Source organism: Rhinopithecus roxellana, chromosome 7, assembly GCF_007565055.1.
Source record: "Rhinopithecus roxellana isolate Shanxi Qingling chromosome 7, ASM756505v1, whole genome shotgun sequence".
Classification (NCBI taxonomy): Eukaryota; Metazoa; Chordata; class Mammalia; order Primates; family Cercopithecidae; genus Rhinopithecus; species Rhinopithecus roxellana.
The window spans coordinates 74909310-74934796 of NC_044555.1; the positions used below are offsets into that span (position 1 = coordinate 74909310).

A 25487-nucleotide genomic window follows, 5' to 3' on the forward strand; every position below is an offset into this window, starting at 1 on the left:
TCATCTTTAAGCATAATAAAAACACAGAGTATGTTGTCCTTTTTGAATTTTCTTTCCTTTATAGTATGTGTCTGGCACAACAGAGGACCAAGCCTGGGGATCATTAATCCCATTTTTCTGCATGGCGTTTGCTGTGAGAGAAGTTTGGGCTGGATTCGTAGTTTGCTATCTAAAAGTAAATGTTCAACCTTCTCTAATTTCCTGTTTTGTTTGCTTTTCCATTCAATGTTCTGTATTTGGACAAATATATTTTTCTGTATGGGTTTCTGGTGGCCCAGATGTTCATTGGAGTGGAAATTCTTTGGGTCCACACCACTGGGTTGGGCAGTTGCTGGTGTTTGGCTTTCTCTATCTCCTGGAGTTGACTTAGATACATTGTGTATTCAGGTTGGGCACTCATCCCCTTTGCAAGCTCTGTGTTACTTTGTTCCACTTGGCTTTGCCATAAATGTTTGCCCTTGGCCTGCTAAGATGTCAGCTTGTGGTGATATGTCATTTAACTTAGAACTCTTGAGTCTGCCTTAAAATTAAGTCAGTTTTCTTAAACATTGTTATTGAGGTATAAATGACATGCCATAAAAGTCACCTCTTTGAGGTGTATCATTCAGTGATTTTTAGTAAATTTACTGGGTTGTATAGACATCACCATGATCCAGTTTTAGAACATTTTCAATTCCCAATAATATCACTGCTGCTTGATTGTCACCCATTTCTACTCCCACCTCCCAGCCAGGGGCCACCACAAATATCCTTCCTGTCTCTATTATAGATTCCCCTTTTGTGGATATTTTAGAGTTGTATTTCCAAGAATGAGTATCTCTGTGCTTGGTCGAACTTCCCGGATGGTGAGACCTGATTTAGTGACTTTGCCTTCCCCTGCTTCCTCCCCAGGAGAGGAAGGTGGGGAAAGGGGAAAGACGGCAAGTATAGTAGAATAACAGTCATTGTGCCTCAGTTTCCTCATCTGTAAAATCAGGATAACCGTGGACTTGTTGCAGGCTCTAAATGTGAAACCCTGTAGCAAGTAATTAGCTGGGAATCTGGCATACAGGAGGAGCTCATTGTTTGCGTGTTAACAGTGGGAAATAGTAAAGGAGGTGGGAAAAGAGCTACCTGTAGAAAGGTGGCCTAAGTCCCTGGAGAGCTGAGCACAGGATCCCAGGGCGCACACTCCCTTATGCTTCCCCTGTCTTTCATCTTGAAAGCACCTGCCTGTGAACCTCAGGCTTGGAGGGAAGCTGGATGTTTTCCCAGGATCTACCTCTGCTCTATGGTCCTCAATCCAAGGTAGTTTTGAAACCGCCTTTGCAAAAATTTTATCAGTGAGAAAATTATAGCAGTAAGTTAAGCTAACCCATTCCCCATCTTGCTTTTCCTGTAATATTCCTCTGCTATTGGGCCAGGTGAACTTTGGAGGACTTTTAGGCTGCAGTTTAAATGATAACAGGCCTTGTCCCAAACTCAAAACTTGCCCCCAAACTGTAATGCTAATGGGAGGCCATCAGGATGGGCCATCAGGATAGGGGAGGAGAGGAGCCTGATTCCTGCTAAAGCAAAGACATGAACCATTGCCAGATTGTCAAATACGCAAATTCCCAGTTACTCCTGCAGATAACATCACTGTTGTAGAACCTAAGATTGGCCTTTTGAGATATCTTTTCAGGTTTTTACAATTTTCTTTTCGCCGAACTACCTTTGGGGAGATTCTAGATCTTTTAAAAATTGCTTACCAGCTCTTCAGAGAGATACCTCTATACGTTCGTGGTTAATCCATCCCCTTAGTTAAGGCTTATTGATTTCACATAGGAAATTCCCTTTAGTAAAAGGTTCAAAAGCCAGAAATATCCTGGCTGAAATCCAGTAAAAAGAGATCTTAAAATGATTTTTCTTTTCAGAGCTCTGTAGTTAGAAATCGACTTAATTAAAGCTGATATGTGTACAGATACTGTTTTAAAGCCCCTGTTCTCCCTCTAAATGCTTCTATCAATGGACTTCTGTCTTGATTCTTCATTTCTGTCTGTGTATTCGTCTCTGTTACGTAGTGTTTATATAAAACAGCTCTAAATAATTGACTTAGGCCAGGTGGGGTGGTTCATGCCTATAATCCCAGGACTTTGGAAGGCCAAGGCGAGGTCAGGAGTTCGAGACCAGCCTGACCAACATGGTGAAACCCCATCTCTACTAAAAATACAAAAATTAGCTGGGTGTAGTGGCACGTGCCTGTAATCCCAGCTACTCAGGAGGCTGAGGCAAGAGAATTGCTTGAACCTGAGAGGCGGAGGTTGCAGTGAGCTGAGATCACACCACTGCACTCCAGTCTGGGCAACTGAGTGAGACTCTTGTCTCAAAAATGAAATAAAATTGGCTTAAAGAAAAATAAGCACTTAAACATTGTCAGAATATGGAAACTTTAATGGCTTTACATCACATGACTCTGATCTTTCAAAAATAAAGACAGTTTAAAGATTATTTGTAGGCCGGGCGCGGTGGCTCAAGCCTGTAATCCCCGCATTTTGGGAGGCTGAGACGGGCAGATCACGAGGTCAGGAGATTGAGACCATCCTGGCTAACACGGTGAAACCCCATCTCTACTAAAAAATAAAATAAAAAAAAAACTAGGTGGGCGCCTGTAGTCCCAGCTACTCAGGAGGCTGAGGCAGGAGAATGGCGTAAACCCGGAAGGCAGAGCTTGCAGTAAGCTGAGATCCGGTCACTGCACTCCTGGCTGGGCGACATAGCGAGACTCCGTCTCAAAAAAACAAAACAAAACAAACAAAAAGATTATTTGTAAAGTAGAATAAAAATGTCTTCAAAGTTCACACATTTTATCTAAATTAGGCACGTCAGATATTCTTTGCTGGATGTTTTAAGGTCATAAACTGCTTCTGTGACTTTTAATAATTCTTTGACTTGTCTGTCTTACAGCCATTAGATTCTAGGTGAGGCCTGGGGACACATGGAGTTAGCCACCCCCTGGCTAGGCTGGGAAGAATCATGGGTTCTGCAGTTTTATACGTGGTTAAAATTGCTTATTTACCAGGTTTTTCACCAAAAATAAAAGTTGCTGAAAGTTAAGATTGTAACATGTATATTTGAGACTACTGGAGAAAGAGTTTTACATGCAAGGTGTAGAAGGAAAGTAGAATGTGTGTGTGCATGTGTGTGTGTGTGTGTGTGTGTGTGTGTGTGTGTGTGTGTGTGTTTGAGATGGAGTTTCGCTCTTGTTGCCCAGGCTGGAGTGCAATGGTATGATCTCGGCTCACCACAACCTCTGCCTCCCGGGTTCAAGCGAGTCTCCTGCTTCAGCCTCCCCCCGCGTAGCTGTGATTACAGGCATGTGCCACCACCCCCAGCTAATTTTGTATTTTTAGGAGAGGTGAGGTTTCTCCATGTTGGTCAGGCTGGTCTCAAACTCCTGACCTCAGGTGATCCACCTGCCTCGGCCTCGCAAAGTGCTGGGATTATAGGCGTGAGCCACCGCACCTGGTGGGAAACTAGAATGTGTTTTGTGGGAGGCTGTAAGAAGGCATGGGAAAATGGTTTTTGTAAAAGGGAATATAATTTTGTCTGGTTCAGAGGATTTTAAGGATCATCTTAAAAGAGTGATGGGACAAAACGAAGTTTAAGCAAGTCAAAAAGGTTTGTAAAGGATTAATGTTGTAAAGGAAGTTCTGTGGGTATGAGCAAGTTGGCTAAGATTTGAAGGGGATTATTTAGTTTTTCTGTAGGTTGAATATTTTTTGTTTTGACTTTTGAATGAATCACAGAAAAACGAGGAGAGAGGAGCCTCATGCTGTCTTTATTTTGTCCTGTTTGCAAAGTTGAGTTTCCCCTCTATCAGTGAGTGAAGATTTTTGCCTTTTAAAAATTCTTGAGTTATTATGGCTAAATAAATGACTTCTAGTAACCTGGGATTTTATTTTGTAGTATCAAGCGTTTAAACCTTTGATATTTGACAAACCTTCCCAAAGTCAAAATCTAAATTAAGCCCCCCGCTTTTTTCATCTGGTTAACCTTCCAGATACTAAATACTCTAAAGTCCAAAAGAGACATATTTGGCTTATTTGATGTACTAAAACTGTAACAGTAAGCATTGTCAGGTACGCAATAGTGTTTGGCTTTCTTTGGACTGTATTTGTAGGAATGTGTTGCTAGTATGTGTTTCAGAATTGTGTAACATTTCCTGCAATTCTGATATGTCTTAGTATATGTTATCAGTAATAATTATGATTTTATGTTAAATTATTGTATGCCACAGAGATGACCAGACCTTAACTGTGGCTGTTCTGAAACTTTTGTCATCCACAGTTGTTTTACTTTGGTTATTTTCAAGGTGATTTTATAATCAGCTATAGGACTGTGACAGTTTTCTGATAACTTTGGAGTTTGTGACTTTAAAATACAGGAAAAAGCTTCCAAGGCTCCCATTAAGAGCTGATGTGTTCATGGATATTGAGCAGAACAGGAGTTAATTACATGGACTGAACTAATGGAAGACCAAAATAATCTTTTTGTGGCTTTTCATTTGAAACATTGCTAATTCTTTTGTTTTTCAGACTCCAAAAAACCTTTTTTTCTTTTGAGCTATTTATCGCTTTTAACAATTGGATAAAGTATGCTCTTGTGAACAAAATCTGAAGCACATTTCTCTCTCTACCTGATTTCTCTAGAATTTGAAACCTGTTTGCAAGTATACTTAATTTATGATGTTATATTTGTTTGTTAAATACAAATCTGTTCAGTCTTTTGTAGCAGGACACAATTGGAGACACTGGTTATTTTACCAAACCTTTGATTGGAATGGCAGACTTTCAGATTGCTTTAAGGAATCAAAGTTGACTTACAGAGCCAATAAAAGCCCCTTGGGTAAGCTGGCCTCATACCTTGTCTACACAGTCCCTGGACAGGTTCCTGAGTAAAGAATGTCACTTTCTGACAGGTCAGGGAACCCCAAATTATCTTGAGCTCTTGAGGTGAGGCATTCACCCAATTAATAGAAGTAGTTGCAGGCACAGATAAATCTGTGGCTGGGCTAAATGCTTTGAAGTCTAATCTGAGATTTCTTAGGGAATAAAGTTGCAGCAAAGCCAATTTTAAAAAGGAGCCTATATGGCAAATGATTGTTCCTGCTGACTTTATGCAAACACTTGGGCCAAGTATAGTAAGAATAGAACTTATTTTTGCACATAAATTAGTCCTAATGTGATTTGTCTTTAGTAAAAATAGGGACTGGAAAGATAAATTATGTTTCAGAAAAAAACTATAGAACACCTGTTGTTAGAATCTAGTCTTGTTCACTATTTTTGAATTTTTATTGTTTTCTGTCATTTGGACTGAAGCCCAAATTCTTTCTGGACTACAAGTCCCCAAACTAATGCTTTCAAATTTTTCTTTCATTTCTAACTTGCCTTAATAATTGTACTACCTCTTTCCTGAGGTCCTACAAGCTGAAGCTTATTATAAGAGAAAAACATGTCAGATTGCCACCACCTTCCTCCTCTGTAACTAAAGATGTTTTGAGTCTAATGTCTGGATAAATTGTGCCCAATGTTAATCTTTGTTTTTCTTCCGTGTCTATGGAAATGCCTCTTACAGAGGCTTAGCCTATCTGCAGTGCCACCTCCTGATATGGGAAATAGCTGTTTAACTGCTCTAGTCTTAAGACTTGGACACTGACTAAAAAGATATGGGACAGTATATTTAAATTTACTCTTTCCTGTTTATCCCAGTCTCTCTTTCTAACAACCTGTAGTCTACTGTTGACTTAAGTGTTGTACTAGAACCGTGAGTAAGAACATTAACATCTTTGTCATACACCCGTGAGTACATGCAGGTAGCTGCAAAGTGGTGAGTTCACTCCTATTCCCCTGGGACCAGCCCCTGCAACTGTGCCCCCTGTCAGCAGGAAGAAGCCAGAGTGATCGTCACCCTTTTTCTATCTCTATAGCCAGCACCTTAAGATAAGATGTATGAAAGCCAGAGGGAGGATTGAAACCACCTTTGCAAAAGTTGTATCAGTGAGAGAATGATGACAGTGAAAGAGATCTGAACTAACCCACCCCCCATCTTACCTTTCTTTTGATTATTCATTTCCCTTAATTATTGCCTTTCCCTTAGTTATTCCATCTCCCATGTGGTGTGGCTGGCCTTGTGTCTGTTAAACTCTTTCTCTACTAAAATGCCATGTTCTTCATGCAGCCGGCAGGAAGAAGCCCTCAGGCGGTTAGAGTTTTGCTCCCAGGGAACAGTTTTGGTTGTTATAAATGAGGAAAGTGTACTCTTGGTATCCAGTGGGTAGAGGCCAGGGATGGCCTCCTGCAGTGCGGAGGAAGGTCCCTTCCTCTTTCAAGAGAGTCATCCAGCCCCAAAAGGTCAGCATTGCAGAAATTAAGAAACCCTGCCTTAGAAGCTTGGCACCTGGTGATAGCTGTAAATGAGGTATTTACATCCTCTATGAAGATGTAATGAAGTTGAAGGAATAAAAATCCCATGGGGCTTTGAAAGCAATACAAGCATCTTTTAGTTTTCATACATTCCATGGAAATAGGGATTTTTTTCTGAAGCAAAAAGACCAACAAGACTTTGGAGCTCAGTTGAGAAGAAAAAAGTGACTTTCAAACCCTTCAGAAGTATTCGTTTACAAATGAACAATGAAATGACCGTGTAGATGGAGAAACCGCGAGTGCCCCTTGGCTTTGATCTGGTGGTCATGTTCATCCGTGTCTGTTCCCTGAAGAACCAGTGCCCACATTTTCCTGCCTTCTTTACCTAACTCCCCCCAACAAGAGCTGACCCTCCTCCCATCTTCTTGCCTGGTTGGGCTTTTTCCTCCCTCCCCCTGAAGCCTGCCGGGCTCTGCTTTCCACCCTCCAACAAGCCCTGATCTGTGCTCTTAACAAACTCCTATGCGGGTCTCTTTGAAGTCTTTTTGCCTGCCCCTAAGTGCATCCCTCCCACCCCACCCAGGTGATACTGAATCTATGTGAATTTCAAAGAACCCAAGCAGTGTGGAGTTCTCCCTTCCTTCCCCTCTGGCAGGGGATTCAGTCTAGAGTGCAACATTATAGATGTGTTTCTAGCACTTTCAGCTGTCCATATGCTAATAGGTAGTCTTGGGTCTTTATCCGAATGGACTCCTATTATATTTGTTTCACACTATCTGCTTTCCTTATTTTTGTATCTTTACTGAGGTATATCGAAGTACAGTAAGCTAGACTTGTATGCAGTGTGCAGTTTTAATCTGTTTTTTCTTTTTTATTTCTTTATTTACATACATTTTTTAGAGACAAGGTCTCACTATGTTACCCAGGCTGGTCTCAATCTCCTAGGCTCAAGCAATCTTCCTGCCTCAGCCTCCTGAGTAGTTGGGACTGTAGGCACATGCCACCACTCCTGGATGATTTTTTAATTTTTTGTAGAGATGAGGGTTCCCTATGTTGCCCAGGCTGGTCTCAGACTGCTGGGTTCAAGTGATCCTCCTGCCTTGGCCTTCCAAAGTGCTAGGATTACAAGTGTGAGCCACCGTGCCTGGCTCGTTTTTTCATACACACACACACACACATATCCATATTTGTGAAACCAGCACCACAATCAAAATAAAGAATATTTCCATCACTCTCCAAAGTTTACTCGTGCTTTTTTGTAATGTCTCTCCCCCTGCCTATACTCCTTTCCCCAGGCAGCCTTTGGTGGGCGGTCTGTGACTATTGCATTTTCTAGCAATTTGTATTACTGAAATCACATGGTATGTACTCATTATTTTTGCCTGGTGTCTTTCCCTCAGCATCATGGTTTTGGGGCTTCATGTTGCACGTGTCACTAACTCATTCCTCTCTATCGCTGGGTAGGATTCCATCCTGTATGAATGCACTGTGGTTTGTGTATCCGTTCACCAGTTGTTGAATATTTGGGTTGTTTCCTTGTTTTTTATTGTGACAGTTATGAATAATGCTGCTGTAAATGTTTACATGGCTGTACAGTGGTTCTCAAACTTCATCATGTATTAGAACCACCTGCAGAGTTAAAACACAGAGAGCATCCAGGCACAGTGGCTCATGCCTGGAATTCCAGCGCTTTGGAAGGCTGAGGCAGGAGGATAGCTTGAACTGAGAAGTTCGAGACCAGCCTGGGCAACGTAGGGCGACCCTGGCACTACAAAAAAAAAAAAAAAAAAGCCAGGTGTTGTGTGCACTTGTAGTCCAGCTTCTCGAGAGGCTGCAGTGGGAGAATCATTTAAGTCCAGGAGTTCGAGGCTGCAGTGAGCTGTGATTGCCCTTGTGTGATAGAGCACAAGACCCTGTTGCATAAATACTCCCCTCAAACCCCAGAAAATCCAACACACAGAGTGGCAGATCCCATCCCCAGAGTTTGTGATTCATTGAATGAGGGGCTAGGTTAAGACTGTCTTTCTAATGGGCTCCCAGCTGATGCTGGTGCCCATGGTTCAAGGACCATACAGACTTCGAGGGCTGCTGCCTTAAAGGAAGTCTTTGTAACTTATGATAATTAATCGTTTGTTAGTTGTTCCAGGTATTTCTCTTCTAGACCATTCCTTGCCATGTAATGTTGCTTGTGGTTTGAAGCATCAAGCTCCCATGTTTGTGTAATCGAATGTGTCAGTCTTCTTTGGGCTTCTGGGCATGGCTTCGTTATGGCAAGGGGCGGATACCAAGAATAACTTGGAGTGAGGCAGGTTCTGATGTTAGCAAAACACAAACCATGACACTCCCCCAAATGGGAGTCTGCTCTCATTGGGCCTAATTGTGCCCTCTGCTGCAGATGCTGGGATGGCCTTCTGATGGGATGGCAGGGCTGTGTTGTCAGCACCCGCCCACATGGGGTGAGTTTGTAGCTGTGCCTGGTGCCAAGAGCTCTGAGGTGCTACTATGCCCCCTGCAACCTTTGGGCAAAGCGTAGCTAGTCATCAAGCTTGCCTTTCACAAGCAAACAAAATCCATCCTTTCTTCATCCCCCTACCCTGCCAAAATCAACCAGTCTCAAATCAGTTCACAAAAGGGGGCCAATTTGCCTTTTGGGTGTCTGATCTAACAAGCCTTGGAGCAGCTAGAAAGTTACCAGAAGATGTGTATGATCGATGTATTTGTTACTTACTTTATTTTATTTTTTAAGTTTGGAGAAAGGTAATACTTCTGGTCAACCATCTGAATGGACTCCGTCCTCTAGGCCAGGGCACTCCATAGTTAACCTGAAAAACTGGTTCAGGCCGTGACAGGAAGGGGGTTTGAACATGCTTCATTATGCCTTCCTCCCTTTTGGAATTCATGAACAGCCAACAGCATTTAACATCAACACAGACCTTGAGTCTGATAAGAAACAGTTACAATCTATTTTCTCTGAAGCCTACTACCTGGAGGTATCATCTGCATGGTAAAACCTAGGTCTCTGCAACCCCTTGTGGTACCCAGACATTTTTTTTTCTATTGATAATAGCTTTTTTTTTTTTTTTTTTTGTATTACTGAGACAAGGTCTGTTGCCCAGGTTGGAGTGTGATGGCATTGTCACAGCTCACTGTAGCCTTGACCTCCTGGGCTCAAGCGATCCTCCCACCTCCGCCTCCCTAGCCGCTAGGACTACAGGTGTGTGCCACCACACCTGGTTAGTTTTTGTATTTTTTGTAGAGACGGAGTTTTGCCATGTTGCCTAGGCTGGTTTCGAGGTCCTAGACTGAAGCAATCTGCCTGCCTTGGCCTCTCAGAGTACTGCGATTATAGGCATGAGCTACCAGGCCTTGCCGATAATAACTCTTTCAACCAATTGCCAATCAGAAGAATTTTGTCCTAGAACCGCACCCCCCCCACCCCCAACAGCCTCAAGTCGTCCCACCTTTCTGGACCAAACCAATCTATATCTTAAATGTATTTGATATCTCATATCTCCCTAAAATGTATAAAACCAAGCTATGCCCCAACCGCCTTGGGTACATGTTCTCAGGATCCCCTGAGGGCCGTGTCACGGGCCATGGTCACTCATATTCAGCTCAGAATAAATCTCTTCAAATGTTTTACAGTTTGACTTTTTTCATTGACGGAGAGCAGCTTTAAATTACTGTGGACTCTTTGTTGCAAAAGCATCTTCTTGAATTTGATGATAAAGCCCTGCTCTTCCACTTTGTCCCTGAGTGCATTCTGCAGGTACTTCTGGTCACCGCTCCTTACGTTTGCTGTTGACCTCAGTTCATTCCTTTCAGATTCTTCACTCAGGAGAAGTGGTGGAACAGATTCCTGGAGGATTCCAGGCTCTGTAAGGAGGCTTATCTCCTTAGGATGGTTAAATTTTGGATTTGCAGTGACTTGTAATCATTGGCTAATATCCTAGTTTCTTCTTTTCTTGTTTAATGACCGCTTTACTGAGCATACACGCAACTCATTCCTCTAAAGTATATAATTCAGGAATTTCCTAGTGTATTTACAAAGTTGCACAACCATCACCACTGTCTAATTTTCGAACATTTTCATCACTCCCAAATGAGACCTTGTACCTGTTAAGACATACTGCCCCTTCCCCTTCTCCCCAGCCCCCCGGCAACCCTGAATCTGGTTTCTGCCTCTATGGATTTATCTATTCTGGACATTTCATAGATACAGAATCGTGTGATGTGTTACCTTTTGCGCCCGGATTCTTACTTCATATTTCTGAGTTTCATCCATGTTGTAGTATGTGTTGTTCTAGTTTCTTGCAAATGTTCTGTCAAAACCCCAGGTGATTAAGGAAGGTGGAAGAATGTTCTGAGATAAGTCAGCCAGAGACACAGGCTGCTCCTCCCTCCAATTACATTTAAAATGGAAAATCGTTCACAAATGGAACATTGTTCATAAAATTGTTTATAGTTCAGCTTCTATTCTAGCATGAACTGTAATTTTCTCCCTTCCCATTTGCTGTAGTTTCTCCACATTTCTCCGGCTTTCCTGTACCTAAAGGTCAATGTAGAAAACAATTTTCATCAGCTAGAACTGGGCCTGCAGGTCTCTTTTGTGTTGCATCTTTTGGGTGGAGTCAGAAGGTCCTTTCTTGGCATAAGAGTTAGGAAGCTTGCGTTTCCCAAAGGGGTTGTGTGATGTTCCTTCCAGAGCTGAGGTCGTGGGATTCCAAGCAGCAAGACTTAGGCTGTTTTCTACGGCGTCCCCAATGTCACAACCCTGACTGACCCAGGAACAGAATCATAAGGTTGTTTACTTTTCTGAATTTATCAAACCTTTTGTCTGTGTGTGACCAAAATTACTTTTCCCGGGTTGGGTTGGAGAATATGGAGGGTGATTTTCTAAAACCATTCATGGGACATGATTTTCTGGGGCATCTGTACCTGCAATGAAGGACTTACTGATAAGACTGAAGGCCATCGTACTTTACTGGTTGGTGTTATAATTGATCACATTCGTTTCTTGTCACTGCTGTGACAAGTGACTGCATTTACTGGCTTAAGCAAAAACTATTATCTTATGGTTCTGAAGGCCAGAAGTCTGAAATGGGTCTCACCGTGCTAAAATCAAGGTTTAGCAAGGCCACAACTTTCCTGGAAGCTCTAGGGGAGAATTGGCTTCCTTGCCTTTTCCAGCTCCTGGAGACTGGCCACACTCCCGAGCTTGTGGCCCCTTCCTTCATCTGCAGAGGAGCAGCGTAGCACCTCTCTGACTGTCCTTTCATAGGCATATCTCTCTCAGACCATGGCTGGGAAAGGCTGTCCACTTTTATGGGCTCCTGTGATTACATTGGGGCCCACCCGGAAGATCCGAATAATCCCCACATCTCAATATATTTAATTTAATCACATTGTAAAGTCCCCTTTACCATATAAGGAAGCATATTCTCAGGTCCCAGGGATTCGGGCATGAGCATCTTTGGGGGCCATTATTCTGCCTACTACATTGTCAGTCTTCAAGGAGAGCCTTACTTCCTTTGTTTCTGTCTCTTAATTTGCTCCTCTGAAGCCTGCAAGATTCATAGGCTTATTTAACATTTGTGTTTTGTCCCTTGAATAATTGAGAAATCTGGTACTGTTGAGTCATTTGGTTTGTATTGCTCACTCACTGAGTCTTGATTGATTGGTTGGTTGATTGTGAGTGATTAATAGAGACAGAGTCTCACTTACCTAGGCTGGTCTCAAACTCCTGGTCTCAAGCGATCCTCCCTCCTTGGCCTCCCAAAGTGCTGGGATTACAGGTTTGAGCCACCATGCTTGCCGTCAGTGTTGATTCCCTCTGAATGAGCCGGGATTTGCTTTCCATTTTGGAGAGCCCCGAGATTGCTGAACAGTTCAGAGACACACTTGTGTGTTGAGGTCCTCTTTCCTTCCCAAGAACCCCCTGCTCTGGGCCCTGCCACTCTCGGTTTGGGACTTTATCAGGGACTCTGCCAGAGCTACTTTTCTGGACTTGGAGTCTCAGAGTCTGTGTCAGCTGTGGATAAGGAATGAGACCACCATGAAGCAAGCAGAGGTGGCAGGTGGGGCCTGGCTCCCAGGACTTTGCAGATGCTGTGTGTGGATTTCTGGGGCCTGGATCAAGAGCCCCTGGGTTTGTGGCTTCACAAAATGGTGGAGGAAGACTGGTGGAGTTAGGGACAGAAGACTCAACAATAATTAGCTTGTTAATCAGCATTTTGGCCCACAAATAGTTTGGGAGTGTACTGGTCAGCTTTCTGCCATGCTGATGTTGCATAACAAACAGCCCCCAAATTCAGTGGCTTAAATCATTTCTTGCTCACTAGTCAGTGGTTAGCTGTGTCTCTCCTGGGCTTATATGGGAATAGGAAGGCCTGGTCAGGTTCTGGGCTAGTCTTAGGGTTGAAATGATGTGTCTCCTTATCAGGGGACCCTGGGACATGTTTGTGCCTCTCCCATCAGGTATAGGAAACCAAGATAAATCATGCAGGCACTTTTAAAGTCTTTGTCACTACCCTAACATCCCATTGACCAAAACAAGTCCCATGGTGAGGTCCAGCCTCCACGGGTTGGCGAGGGCTATTCTAGTCTGAAATCCCTGAAAAATCACATGGCAAAGGGAGCAGCCATAGACTTCCATTATGGGAGAATGGAAGAGTTAGCATTGCAGTGCCTCTGCTATGTTTGTGGGTGGAAGGGAAGATGATCCCTGTGGAAGAGACTGTGAATGCATCCAGTGCTACCCTAGAAAATCAGCTCTGTTGGCGGATTTTTGAAGCACTGTGTGCTTGTTATCTTTTTATTATTGCTTTATTTTTGAGACAGGATCTCACTCTGTCACTCAAACTGGAGTGCAGTGGTGAGATCATGGCTCACTGGAGCCTCATCCTTCTGGGCTCAAGTGTCCTCCCGCCTCAGCCTCCTGAGTAGCTGGGAATACAGGTGCACACTCACCTCACTCAGCTAATATTTAAACTTTTTTTTTTTTTTTTTTTTTTTAGTAGAGACAGAGTCTCATCATGTTGTCCAGGCTAGTCTTGAACTCCTGGGCTCAAGCAATCCTCCCACCTCGGCCTCCCAAAGTGCGGGGATTACAGGTGTGAGCCACTGCACCTAGCCAGGGTGCTTGTTAAACCTGTAGCTTTGCTGATTCCATCTTAGAGCCCTGTTCTTGTCTGGAAACATTTTTGCCTTTCACAGCTGGGTGGGGGTTGCTCCTGGCATCTAGTGGGCAGACGCCAGGGGTTCCACTAAACACTCTAACGTGCACAGGACAACCCCCCTCAAAGAATTATCTGGCCCAACAAATGTCAGTTGTGCTGAGGCCAAGAAACCCTGCATAAACAGGCAATTTTCAGGTGATTTTCATGCACTTTGTAGTTTGAGAACCATGTCCTGCAAGACTTTCAACTGGGAAGGGGAATTGGTGATTCTTTCCATGTAAGTAGGCACAGACACATCTAGGAAGGAAGGTTTAATATCTCGCAGATAGTTGTGTGGAGAGACGAATTCAAACCCAAGGGTCTTAGCTAGATCTATTACTTCTGTAATTAAAAAATATCTTCTGCTTGTCTTGTATTAATTCTTTGTTGTATTAAGTATTTGCTCTTGCTGTTTATTAGTAGCTTAATAAATGGGCCATTTATTTGGTGTGGGAAAAATCTGTGTTTTATTAGATTTCTATTATGAGCTTTTTTTTTTCTAAGTGGCCTTTTGCCAGCTGTTTCTTCTGTCCTTTTATTCCTGCTCACCAGCAAGATTGTAAATTCTTTAAAAAATTTTTTAATTTTTTTTTTTTTTTTTTTTGAGAAGGGATCTCACTCTATCACCCAGGCTGGAGTGCAGTGGCTCAATCATAGCTCATTGTAGCCTTAAACTTCTGGGCTAAAGCAATCCTCCTGCCTCAGCCTCTTGAATAACTTGGGGCTATAGGTGCATGCCACCATGCTCTGCTGGTTTTTAAATTGTTTTTGTAGAGATGGAGTCTCACTATTATTGCCCAGGCTGGTCTTGAACTCTTGGGCTCGAGCAGTCCGCCTGTCTAGGCCTCCCAAAGTACTGGGATACAGGTGTGTGCCACTGTACCACTGCATCACTGCACTTGGTCAGTATATGTGTGTGTGTGTGTGTGTATATATATATATATATATATATATATATATATTTTTTTTTTTTTTTTTTTTTTTTTTTTCCTTTGAGACAGACTCACTCTGTCACCCAGGCTGGAGTGTAGTGGCATGATCTCGGCTCACTGCAGCCTCGACCTCCCAGGCTCAAATGATTCTCCCGCCTCAGCCTCCCTAGTAGCTGAGACTACAGATGCATACCACCACACCCAGCTAGTGGCCAGTAAGTTCATAATCGCAATGATCATGCTTTATATTTTGTTTCTACTCTGCACAGTACTCAGCACACGATAATGATCAGTCAGTTGCTAATGGTATCAATTGCAATGTGAGTTGTGCTCTGTGCTCTGTGGTTAAAGACTCATTTATCAAGTATGCGTGGACCAGCTTTTTATACCTTGCTATAAATCCTGTTTTCTAGGCTTTTGGGGCTGAATGGTTGGCATATTGATGCTCGGTTTCTGTGTGGCAATTAGGAGAAAAGGGCCTTGTCATTGGCAAGCTGACAGCCTCCTTTCTTCTCCTACCCTCAAGTTGTTTTGGTGATTGAAATGTTTCAGATATTAAAAAAAAAAAAAACCAGGAATTGCTTGCTGATAGGACAACAGAAGTACAGTTCAGGGAGTTAAAGCCTCTCCATTCCCCACCTCAATTGTACACAGCAAGCAAGGACAGATTTCCTTTTAGAAAGTGTGCGGCAAGCATTTCTATGGAGGATGCTGTGTTACCTGAAATTTGCTATGCTCAGATCAGCCAAGTATTGCCTCTGGGGGCTATACCAGCAAGTTACAGAAATAACTTTGTTATAAAACACTTTTTTAAGGGAGTGTTAGTATTGATTCACTGAAGTGGTTCTCCTTGTGTACATGGAGTAGTTGTGAGAGCAAGGCTTCTGTTCTTCCTTGATCCCCATGTGGGAAGGACAGTTAGTGGTTTGTGGGATGCAGGGAGAGGAACAGAGTCCATCTTTCCGTTGCTCTTTTTACTATTTTATTAACTTGCCTCTCATCCCTTGGCTGTTAAGACACTAAGCTGGTGTGTCTCACAAGCAGATGACCTAGAAATTCACGCGTAGTAAAAGAGAAGATGAAAATAGAAGTATGTGAACTAAATGAAGAAGAGGACTTGGCTTCATTAAAACAATGAGAAAGCCATGTTGCGCTTTTTTTAACTGCCACTTTTCCAAGTGCAGGACTAACAGTTTCAGATGTCATTATGCTGCCAGTCTTGGTCATTTCTAATCATGTTTTGTCTAAAGAAACTGTACATTAAAATGAGCCAGCCTCTTGAAAGTCAGATTTTAGTAGTGAGAAAACCAGTGTCCGTTTTTGGAAAGGGAGCCCTCACCTCAGCTGGTGTGAGCATTTTGTGGCGGCCTGCGGTGTTTGTGACTTGTGCCAGAGGCCTTGAGCTAGAGGCAACATATGAAGGAATCAAACTTCCCTTTCTGTTCTGTATGCCTCTGTACCAAGACGTTTTGTTGATTGATTCATAGCACGGTGATACAAAGTGCATGGTATCAGATGCAGGGAGTGGAATATTGTTGAGATTGGGGCTAGAGGGTGTGTGTGTGTGTGTGAAGGGGAGGAAGGAATGGAAGGATGAAATCATTTGGGAATGTGCTTGAAGACATGCTTTTGAGGACAAGCAATGCGATTTTGGCATTGGCTGGGTTTCTGAGCCAGTGATGAATGTAGTGCATTACTATGTGACTGGGAGTGTGATAGAGAGAGATTCTGCCGGTCATTTCCCTCCACCTGCTTCTTATCAGTGCCATAGGGCAGAGTCTCAATTCCACTTGCCAGAATGCTTTCTAGGAACTCTTTATGCTCAATGGAGGTGATGTTTTCCCACTTGCTACGCTGTGCCTTAGGGAAAAGGAACTGGCATTATCACATAAGCAATCTCTAAGTCCCTTGGAAGATTGTCTCATTCATCAAGAGGGAGAGGATTCTGATTTTCCTGCCTGGCTCCTCTAGGAAGTCTAACTTCTGCGGGGAACCTGTTCTCACGGCCCCCTTGTACAGCATGTATACAAGGAAATGAAGACTTTTGGGGATTAGTTGATTCATTTCTTTGGAAATTGGGGTTATTTAAGCCCGATTTGAGTTCCAGGACTCATCTATGATTGCCTGGATTAAATCAAGGGAGACCCATGTAGCCTGGACATGATGGCTCATGCCTATAACCCAAGCACTTTGGGAAGCTGAGGCAGGCAGATTGCTTGGACCTATGTGTTGGAGACCAGCCTGGGCAAGATGGTGACATTCCATCTCTACTAAAAATACAGAAAATTAGCCAGGAGTGGTGGTATGTGCCTGGTCGCAGCTACTTGGGAGGCTGGGGTGGGAGGATCACCTGAGCCTGGGAAGTTGAGGCTGTAGTGAGCTGAGATCCTGAGATCATGCCACTGCACTTCAGCCTGGGCAACTGGAGTAAGACCTTGTCTCAAAAAAAAAAAAACAAAAAACCCGTGTAATTGTAGATTTTTGTTGTTGTTTGATATACTGGCTATTTTCTTGGAAGGAACCCTCTCATGGGAGCAGAAATGTTGAGTTTAGTCCTGATGCTGTCCCTAACCACCCCTGTGACACTGGTCCCAGGAAAATATAGGAATAGTCTCTTTTTTTCTGTCATATCAGGGCTTGGGACAAACGTTCTCTGAGGTTGTTTTAGCACCGTACTGTGATTCATCTTCGAGACTGTTCACAGCCCTTGATCTGAATTGATGGAGCTATGGGTGATCATGCCCCCACTGCCAGCGCTGAGAGCTGCATGTGGTGTGGTCCAGTGGCTACAGCGTTGTCTTTGGGATCTTCACTTGGCATCACAGCGGATTTGTATAATTATTATGTTGACTGGAAGTTAGAGTGACTCAACTGCCTTGAACAGGAACCAAGAAAGAAAGGAACCAAATTCCAGAAGAGAATTTGCCAGAACACTCCAGCGTATTCCATACTCTAGGGTTATCTTATAGGGTCTGAGGGTACTTCTTGGTTATCTGCTCATGTGCGTCTGACATAATTAAAAGCCGACTTAGACCCTATCGGAGAAAATCAAGTTCAAACACTTAGTCTAAATGGAAGTAAGGAATACGATTACCTTTATCTCATTATCTTAGTTCTCTTTGGAAGATATACAAGCTCAAACCATGGTGACAGGTGTTGCCTTTAAGCATGGTGATAGGTGTTTTCCTTTAAAGTCCTTGGAGAATCAACTCATAGTCTTCTTCAACTTAAAAAAAAAGTTCTAAAAAAATTTAAAAAATATTTAACTTGAGAATCTTCATTGAAAATTGGTCATCTTTTGTGAATTTGCTTAAGCAGTCTTTGATCTCTTTTTAAAGGATTCCTTCCTGCCTGATACATTTGGTCCTTTTAGAATTCGGGCTAGAACAGTTCTCCATGAAGGTGAACGTGTTAAAACCTATTTGGTTCATTGTTAGGATCACTCACATTACAAGAGAAATTTCGGTCTTGAGTCTTTGTTTTTGCTCATTTGCTTTCTTGGAAACGTTTCCACATCAGGTCTTAGAGGAGTTGTACAACAGGAAGGAGGAGTTGACATGCTGTTTCATAACCAACGCTTGCTTCTCGCCCTGAGTACTACATTTTTTCCATCCATTTCCCGCGTAAAACATGGAGACAAACACCAGAGCTGCTCCTGAGAGATGCTGAGTCATGGGAATTGAAGGGGGCTGTTGGGGCCTCATGTGCGGGATAAGCTCAAGAGCTATCAGTCTACAGAGGGAAAGGTTCATCTCTGCCCCTCATTGCCTGCAGTTTCTCCTTGGCCCTGGCACCTGCCCTTGACTTGACATTCATTTTAATCAAATTTCACCTACATAAAAGGGCTATGGGCAGAGAGGCTTCTCTGATGGAGCGTGGCTATCCTACAAGTATGTAGCCCTGATTTAGTAGAGAAGAGGCAGGAACCATCGAGGGTGGAGGAGCAGGAGAAACAGTGCATAAGGGAGGGGATAGTGACGGGTCATTCAGGGATGTCTACGGAATGTGAAAATGCGGCAAGATGGGTTTCGGTTTCTTTTTTTTAGGTCCGACAGATTACTGGGATAGCTACATCTTCATGTTGTACACGCGCACGCTTGATTCCCATTATTCACGGGAGCTATGTTCTGTAAAGTCGCTGAGACTTTATAGAAAGCATCCCCCCTAGGGAAAATACACAGTGAGGCTTCTGTGAACCTCTGGTCACAATGTTGTCAAGCAATCAGTGCATAACTTTGTTGTATGTGTTTCCATTGTGTGTTTCTGCTGGTTCCTTTACATTGCACTCACGCCAGCAGCACTGTGACTCACGCCTGGACGAACCTCATCTGACGCACGTATTTTCCCCCTAAGACGCATCCCAGCCTTGTGCTTCAGAACATGAGACAGCACTGCAGCATCTGGGGGCCATTTTAAGCAGCAAAGTCACCCAGAAACTACAACATTTCAAAAAACTGGCACTGTGAATAGACTGCGAAAAGGACACTTGTTCACAGAGTGAGAGCCTCGTTCACCCTCAGCTGGGAACACGTGCATTTGGTGACACAGCCGCTCTCTGCATGTTTGAGAATGACTATGAAAGTGCTGCAGGTACTGATTTTGGAGCTACAAATAAATGTTAGCTAATAGGCAAATTCACAGACACGGAATCCGTAAATAACAAGGCTTGGCTGTGTGTGTATACGTAGTGTAGTGTTGATAGTGTGTGTACACAATACACATTGATATTTTGGGAGAGATTTTGAAGGAGTCACCATGAAAGCCAGTGTGTCACTTTGGCCCTCTGGAAAGCATGCAGTGAGGAGGAGTTGGGGTACAACTGTTTAAATTGAGGACATGGCCTGAGGAGATGAGAGAGGTGGGGACTGACTAGGGAAAGCCCCACACTGCAATGCATAACGGATAAGGTTTTGGCCAACAAGCCAGGGAACCCTAGAGCAAAGAGTGCCCCTTGCTTACAGCCAGAGGGCCTTGCTCTGTGATTACAGGGGGCTGGGAGTGGGGAGGCATCTCCGAAGGAGCACGGTGGATTTGCAACTCTAACTCTGTCTTTCTGGAAAGGATAGGAGAGTCTTGCCCTCTCCCCCAGGGCTGACACAGTTGGAAACCAAACTTTTGACTTCAGTTGTACATACCAATTATTTTGCACCCACGTTAGATTGAACCAAATGACACTGGCTCTTTTAAATTAAAAGTGGTCAAATGCAAATGCTGGCAGCCTCTTAGGGTTCAATTCAATGGAATCTTTTAAAGGTGCAATAATGCTGTTTGAAATGAGGAGAACTCCTGTGTGTTGCTTGCTGAGAAAAATCCACTATCTCTTATTCAGAAGATGATTACACCCATAATGGAAGCCAGTCAGTGGCATGAGGAATCATGGAGATGATTCTCACCTGGTTGATGGGATCAGCCATTCCTACCCTAAATGAGGGTGGAAAGGGAACCAAGAGATGAAGTGGATTGTTGGGTTTATGAGAGGACGGTGGTTATCTGTAGTTAAGGTTGTTTAAACTCATGACCATGAGAGGACGCTGGTTGTCTGTCTGTGGTTAAGGTTGTTTAAACTCATGACCATGAGAATGACCTTTTTCTGGACAACTCTTTCCTTTTCCTTCTAATTTTGAGAGTGCTGAAAACTCAAGTCCCGTATTTAAAAATTCCATCGTTGAAAACATGTTCCAAGGACAGATGACACACTTATGATTACAGCGTCTAAAGTGATGAGCATATTAAATAAACTTTGGTTGGACATGTAACCATCAGGGCTGCAAAGTAAATAAGTCTCCACTTGGTCTTAAGACCAAACGCACACAGTTCTTGTCATTAAAGATATCCATGGCCTGGCACAGTGGCTCACGCCCGTAATCCTAACACTTTGGAAAGCCGAGGTGGGGGGATCACTTGAACCTGGGGTTTGAGACCAGCCTGGGCAACATGGCAACACCCTGTCTCTACAAAAAAATACAAAAATTAGCTGGGTGTGGTGGTGTGTGCCTGTACTCCCAGCTACTAGGGAGGCTGAGGCAGGAGAATCACTTGAACCCAGGAGGTGGAGGTTGCAGTCAGGCAACATCCTGCCATTGCACTCCAGCCTGGGAGACACAGCCAGACTCGGTCTCAAAAAAAAAAAAAAAAAAAAAAAAAAAAAAAAAAAAAAAAAAAAAAGACTTACACAGAGAAAGCCTGAAAGCCCACAAAAGCAGTTAGCAAAAGGAACCCTAACATAACAAATACGGTGATGTCCAAAGACATCAGCAGCCAGGTAGTTAAGCTCAGGGGGAGCTACGTTTCATAAACTTGAAAGCTACATTGGCTACGAGTAACACAAATGTAGGTGCTAATCACAGATAGTTGGTGGGTATTTCAAACTTTCTCTTCATATCTGTGGATACCCAAAACAGTGTGCTTCCATTGGGAGGCTGAGACAGGAGGATTGCTTGAGCCCAGGAGATCGAGATTAGCGTGTTCCTCCCTTCCTGCCTCCCTCCCTCCCTCCCTCCCTCCCTCCCTTTCTCCCTCTTTCTCTCTCTCTCCTTCTTTCCTCCCTCCCTCCCCTCCCCTCTCTTCCCCTCCCCTTCCTTCCCTTCCCTCCTTTCTTTTCTTTTTCTTTTCTTTCTCTCTTTTTCTCTCTCTTCCTCTCCTTCCCTCCCCTCCCCTCCCCTTCCTTCCTTCCCTCCCTCCTTTCTTTCTCTCTTTTTCTCTCTCTTTCTCTCCATCCTTCCCCTCCCCTCTTCCCCTCCCCTCCCCTTCCTTCCCTTCCCTTCTTTCTTTTCTTTTTTTCTTTTCTTTCTTTTCTTTCTTTTTCTCTCTCTCTTTCTCTCCCTCCCTCCCTTCCTCCCTCTTTCTCTCTCCTTCCTTCCTTTCTTCCTTCCTTCTTTTTCTTTTTCTTTTCTTTTTTCTTTTCTCTCTCTCTGTCTTTCTCTCCCTCCCTCCCTCTCTCCCTCCCTCTCCCTCTCTCTCTCCCTCCCTCCCTCCCTTCCTCCCTCCTCCTCTCTTTCTTCTCTTTCTTTTGAGATGGGGTCTCCCTAAGTTTCCCGGGCTGGTCTGGAACTCCTGGGCTCAAGTGATCCTCTTGCTCCGGCCTCCCAAAGTGCTGGGATTACAAGCATGCATGAGCCACTGTGCCCGGCCTATTTTTCCTTTCCTGCTCTTTACTCCCAGCTAATGCGTTTCTAAAATTTGATACAAATTAATTTTTCTTTTTTTGTCTTTTGTTCAAATAATGATTTGATTTCTGTTCTCTGTCTGGGTCGTTTCAATAACGTGGATACCTACACATAGTTTTATCAGTAAAAGTCATTGACATAATCAGTGTGTTACGAGAACAAAGATAGGCCCTCATTTAAGTTGCTCCGTCACTCATTTTATAAGGCAAAGAAGGAAGAGGACAGCGTCCTGTGTTTTCAGATGGCTGTTGAAGTGAGTGAGAGTGACGGTGAGCAGCATGCATTGAATTCTAGCTGGAAAGAGGGTTTTTACGCCTGCCTTTGAGCCTGCCCTGAACTAATAAGGTTGGAAACCTATAGGCCCTAGAGAATTGGAATGAGGAATCTGCTTTCCCTGACAGCTCCTTGATAAACAAACTAATGGATGTGCAGCATGCAGTCCTGAGCAAAGGCCTGGCAGCTCTGTGGCTGAGCCCTGGAGGGCTGAGCTGGGCCGGGGCTCCCAGCAGTTTGTTCAGGAGCACCGAGAGCCACAGCAGGTGCTGATCCAGCCCTTGCCTTCTTTGCGTGTATCTGACAAGTCTGCAGAGACCACAGGAGACTGGCTGCCCCTTGAGGTCACTGTCTTGGAGCAAGCCTGTGGGGGAATCACATTGCCCCCTGCTCTACTGCCCTTTGGGGACATGGAGGCAGGAGTTTCCCGATTTGCAGTTAGGGTTTGCGTGCTGTCTGCGAGCTGGGTTTCCTCTTCGGGTTGCACAGTGCTGAGATCTGAGCCCAAGGCAGTTGGGACATTAATGATGAGATAGAGGAGGCTTTGCTGTGTTCCACATCTATCAGGCCGCTTTGCCCGGGGAGATGCCCCCCTTGCTTGAGGTCTTGGGCTTGGGTAGGGGTTCTGGAATGTCTCCCCTCCAGCAGGCGCTGCTTCCTTGGCTCCCCTGATGCAGAGAGCAGCGCGGTGGCTTTGTTGAGGAGCAGTCCCTGCGGAGGCGCTCATGGGTGACAGGCTGTCACTGAATGGTGGACAGCCCTGGTCGCCAACATTAACATGGTGCAATAGAGCCTTCTTATGTGTTCCTTGGTTCCCACTGCCCTTTCTCATGATCGGGTGTCCTGATTGTCTGTGGCTAGACTGTGCCAGTGTGATCAGTGCCCTTCCCAGAACCCCTGAAAGAGGGTCATAGATTGAGATGTTTGTCACCACTCCTGTCCATTGCAGAGTCACATACATGCTAGAGACCAGCTTGCCCTTGATGTGACCTGAGGACCTCACCCACTAGTCATTACAGGGAGGGAAAGGACAATGAAAAGATGAAAGAGAGTGCTGTCCCTGGTAATGGAAGTTACTCAGCATTGTACCAGTGGGCAGCCACATAGGTCGGAGGAGAAAGGGGAAAGAGTGAATAAAAAACACTGATGTTTGTGAGGCTGAGAGAGGAACAGAACTATTACTGCTGGTCAAGGGGGCCATCCAGTTAAAATGTTCGCATCCTGTTTCAGTCACAAGCTGGCCAAGATCATCACATAAAGGGACAAACGTCAGCCCCAGAAAGAACTCATGATCATCTTGAGTCAGGGCTGTCTCATTTGATGTCAGAATTCTTAAGAGCTGCTCTGGCAAGGTGCAGTGGCTCATGCCTGTAATTCCAGCACTTTGGTAGGCCGAGGCGGGTGGATCACCTGAGGTCAGGAGTTCGAGACCAGCCTGGCCAACATGGTGAAACCCTGTCTCTACTAAAAATACAAAAATTAGCCAGGCGTGTTGGCAGGCGACTATAACCCCAGCTACTTGGGAGACTGAGGCAGGCAGGAGAATCTCATTGGAACCTGGGAGGCAGAAGTTGCAGTGAGCTGAGATCAGGCCATTGCACTCTAGCCTGGGCAACAAGAGCAAAACCCTGTCTCAAAAAATAAAAAAATAAAAAAAGGAGCTGCTCTTGGCTGAGTGTGGTGTCTCACACCTGTGATCCCAGTGCTTTGGGAGGCTGAGACAGGAAGATAGCTTTGAGCCCAGGAGTTCAAGATTAGCATGGGCAACATAACAAGACCCCATCTCTTTTTAGCCGGACATGGTGGTGTATGCCTGTGGTCCCAGCAACATGGGAGGCTGAAGAAGGAGGATCACTTGAGCTCAGGAGTTGGAGGCTGCAGCGAGCCATGATGGCACCACTGCACTACAGCCTGGACAGCAAAGGAAGACCCTGTCTCAAAAAAAAAAAAAAAAAAAAAAAAAATCCGGTGCGGTGGCTCATGCCTGTAATGCCAGCACTGGGAGGCCGAGGCAGGCAGATCACTTGAAAGTGGTCAGGAGTTCGAGACCAACCTGGCCAACATGATGAAACCCCATCTCTACTAAAAACACAAAATATTAGCCGGGCGTGGTGGCAGGTACCTGTAATCCCAGCTACTCGGGAGGCTGAGGCAGGAGAATCTCTCAAACCCAGGAGGTGGAGGTTGCAGTGAGCCGAGACTGCGCCATTGCACTCCAGCCTGAGCAACAAGAGCAAGACTCTGTCTCAAAAAAAAAAAAAAAAAAAAAAAAACAAAAACAAAAACTACTCTCCAAACAGAACCTGCACCTACCCAATTGTGGTGGGTGCCCCTCCTGGGGCTCCTGCAGTAGCGGTGGTGTGGGAATTGAGAATCTTGCAAGTGCTGTGAGGGAGCTGAGACAGTGTGGCAGGGCCCTGTGCCCAGAGCATGCACAACCCATCCTAATGTCTGCCGGGGAAGGTGGGGGATGTCTGTGCATTGCTTTTCAATCAGAAAGGTAATTTTTGTTCCCCGGGGACACTCGGCAATGTCTAGAGACGGTTTTGGTTGTCGCACTGGGTTAAGGAGTGCTACTGTCATCTAATGGATGGAGAGCAGGGGTACTGCTGAGCATCCCACAGTGCACAGGGCAGCCCCACAGCAGCCAAGACCATCTGGCCATCAGTGTCAGAGGGGCTGGCAGCCAGAAGCTCTGTGAGTCTGTGGGAAGCCCTAGATGCCCCAGTCCTCATTCATTTTCTTCTCACCACATAGGACAGTGTAGCTGGACAGTACACAGGACTCTTTCAGGGGATCATGAGTGGAGACCTCATAGCATAAGGGGGGTCAAGTACAAGGACTTTGCAGTCAGACTGACCTGTATTTCAGTCCCCACCCATCCTAATGGTGTGACCGAGAGCAAGTTGGGCATAGTAACATCTGTCTTGATTGACTTTGGAGTTTGACAGGCAATACATGCAAAGCTCTCTTTTCCCATGTCACTCAGAGTGAGTGTGCAAAAGATACCATTGTTGGCATCCATCGTCATAACAAGAGTTACTGTGAACATGGATGAGCCCAGCACCTTGTGGCCCTGGACTGTGGTGAGGGACTCAGACAGCTTGATGATTGAGTTTGGGCCTCAGTGAGATGGCAAAGCTATGCTTCTCTTGCTCCTTGGACCATGGTGATCTGTGATGACCCCTGGGGGCTGCCTTCTCCACTGTTGCAGTTCAGGGAGCTAATGCCAAAGGCTACTGTGATGGTGGACTCTGGGGTCTCCCTGGTGAAAAGGAAGGGACCTTGAGCTTTGGAATGCCCTGGGCCAAGTCTTGCCGCCTGCAAGTTTGTTAACCTCATCATGCCTTGTTGTTAGCACAACAAAATGGGATAATACTGACTTTATTATTGATGTACTATTAGGCTCTTGTCAGGTATGTGACACTGCTATTTTACTGTTTCTCCCAGATTTCCGTGAGGGTGGAGGAAATCATATCAGATGCCTCGCAGAGCACCAGGCCCACCGTGAAAGGT

General features: G+C 44.6%; 1 protein-coding gene across 4 annotated transcripts in view; it reads left to right on the top strand.

Moving 5' to 3' along the window:
* TBL1X (transducin beta like 1 X-linked) overlaps positions 1-25487 on the top strand; it is a 258483-nt gene that overhangs the window by 13686 nt on the left and 219310 nt on the right. For all 4 annotated transcript variants that reach the window (XM_030933627.1, XM_010352860.2, XM_030933626.1 and 1 more), the window contains exon 2: positions 25422-25485. The gene's annotated coding sequence lies outside the window, so the exon portion shown is untranslated. The remainder of the gene's footprint in view (positions 1-25421; positions 25486-25487) is intronic.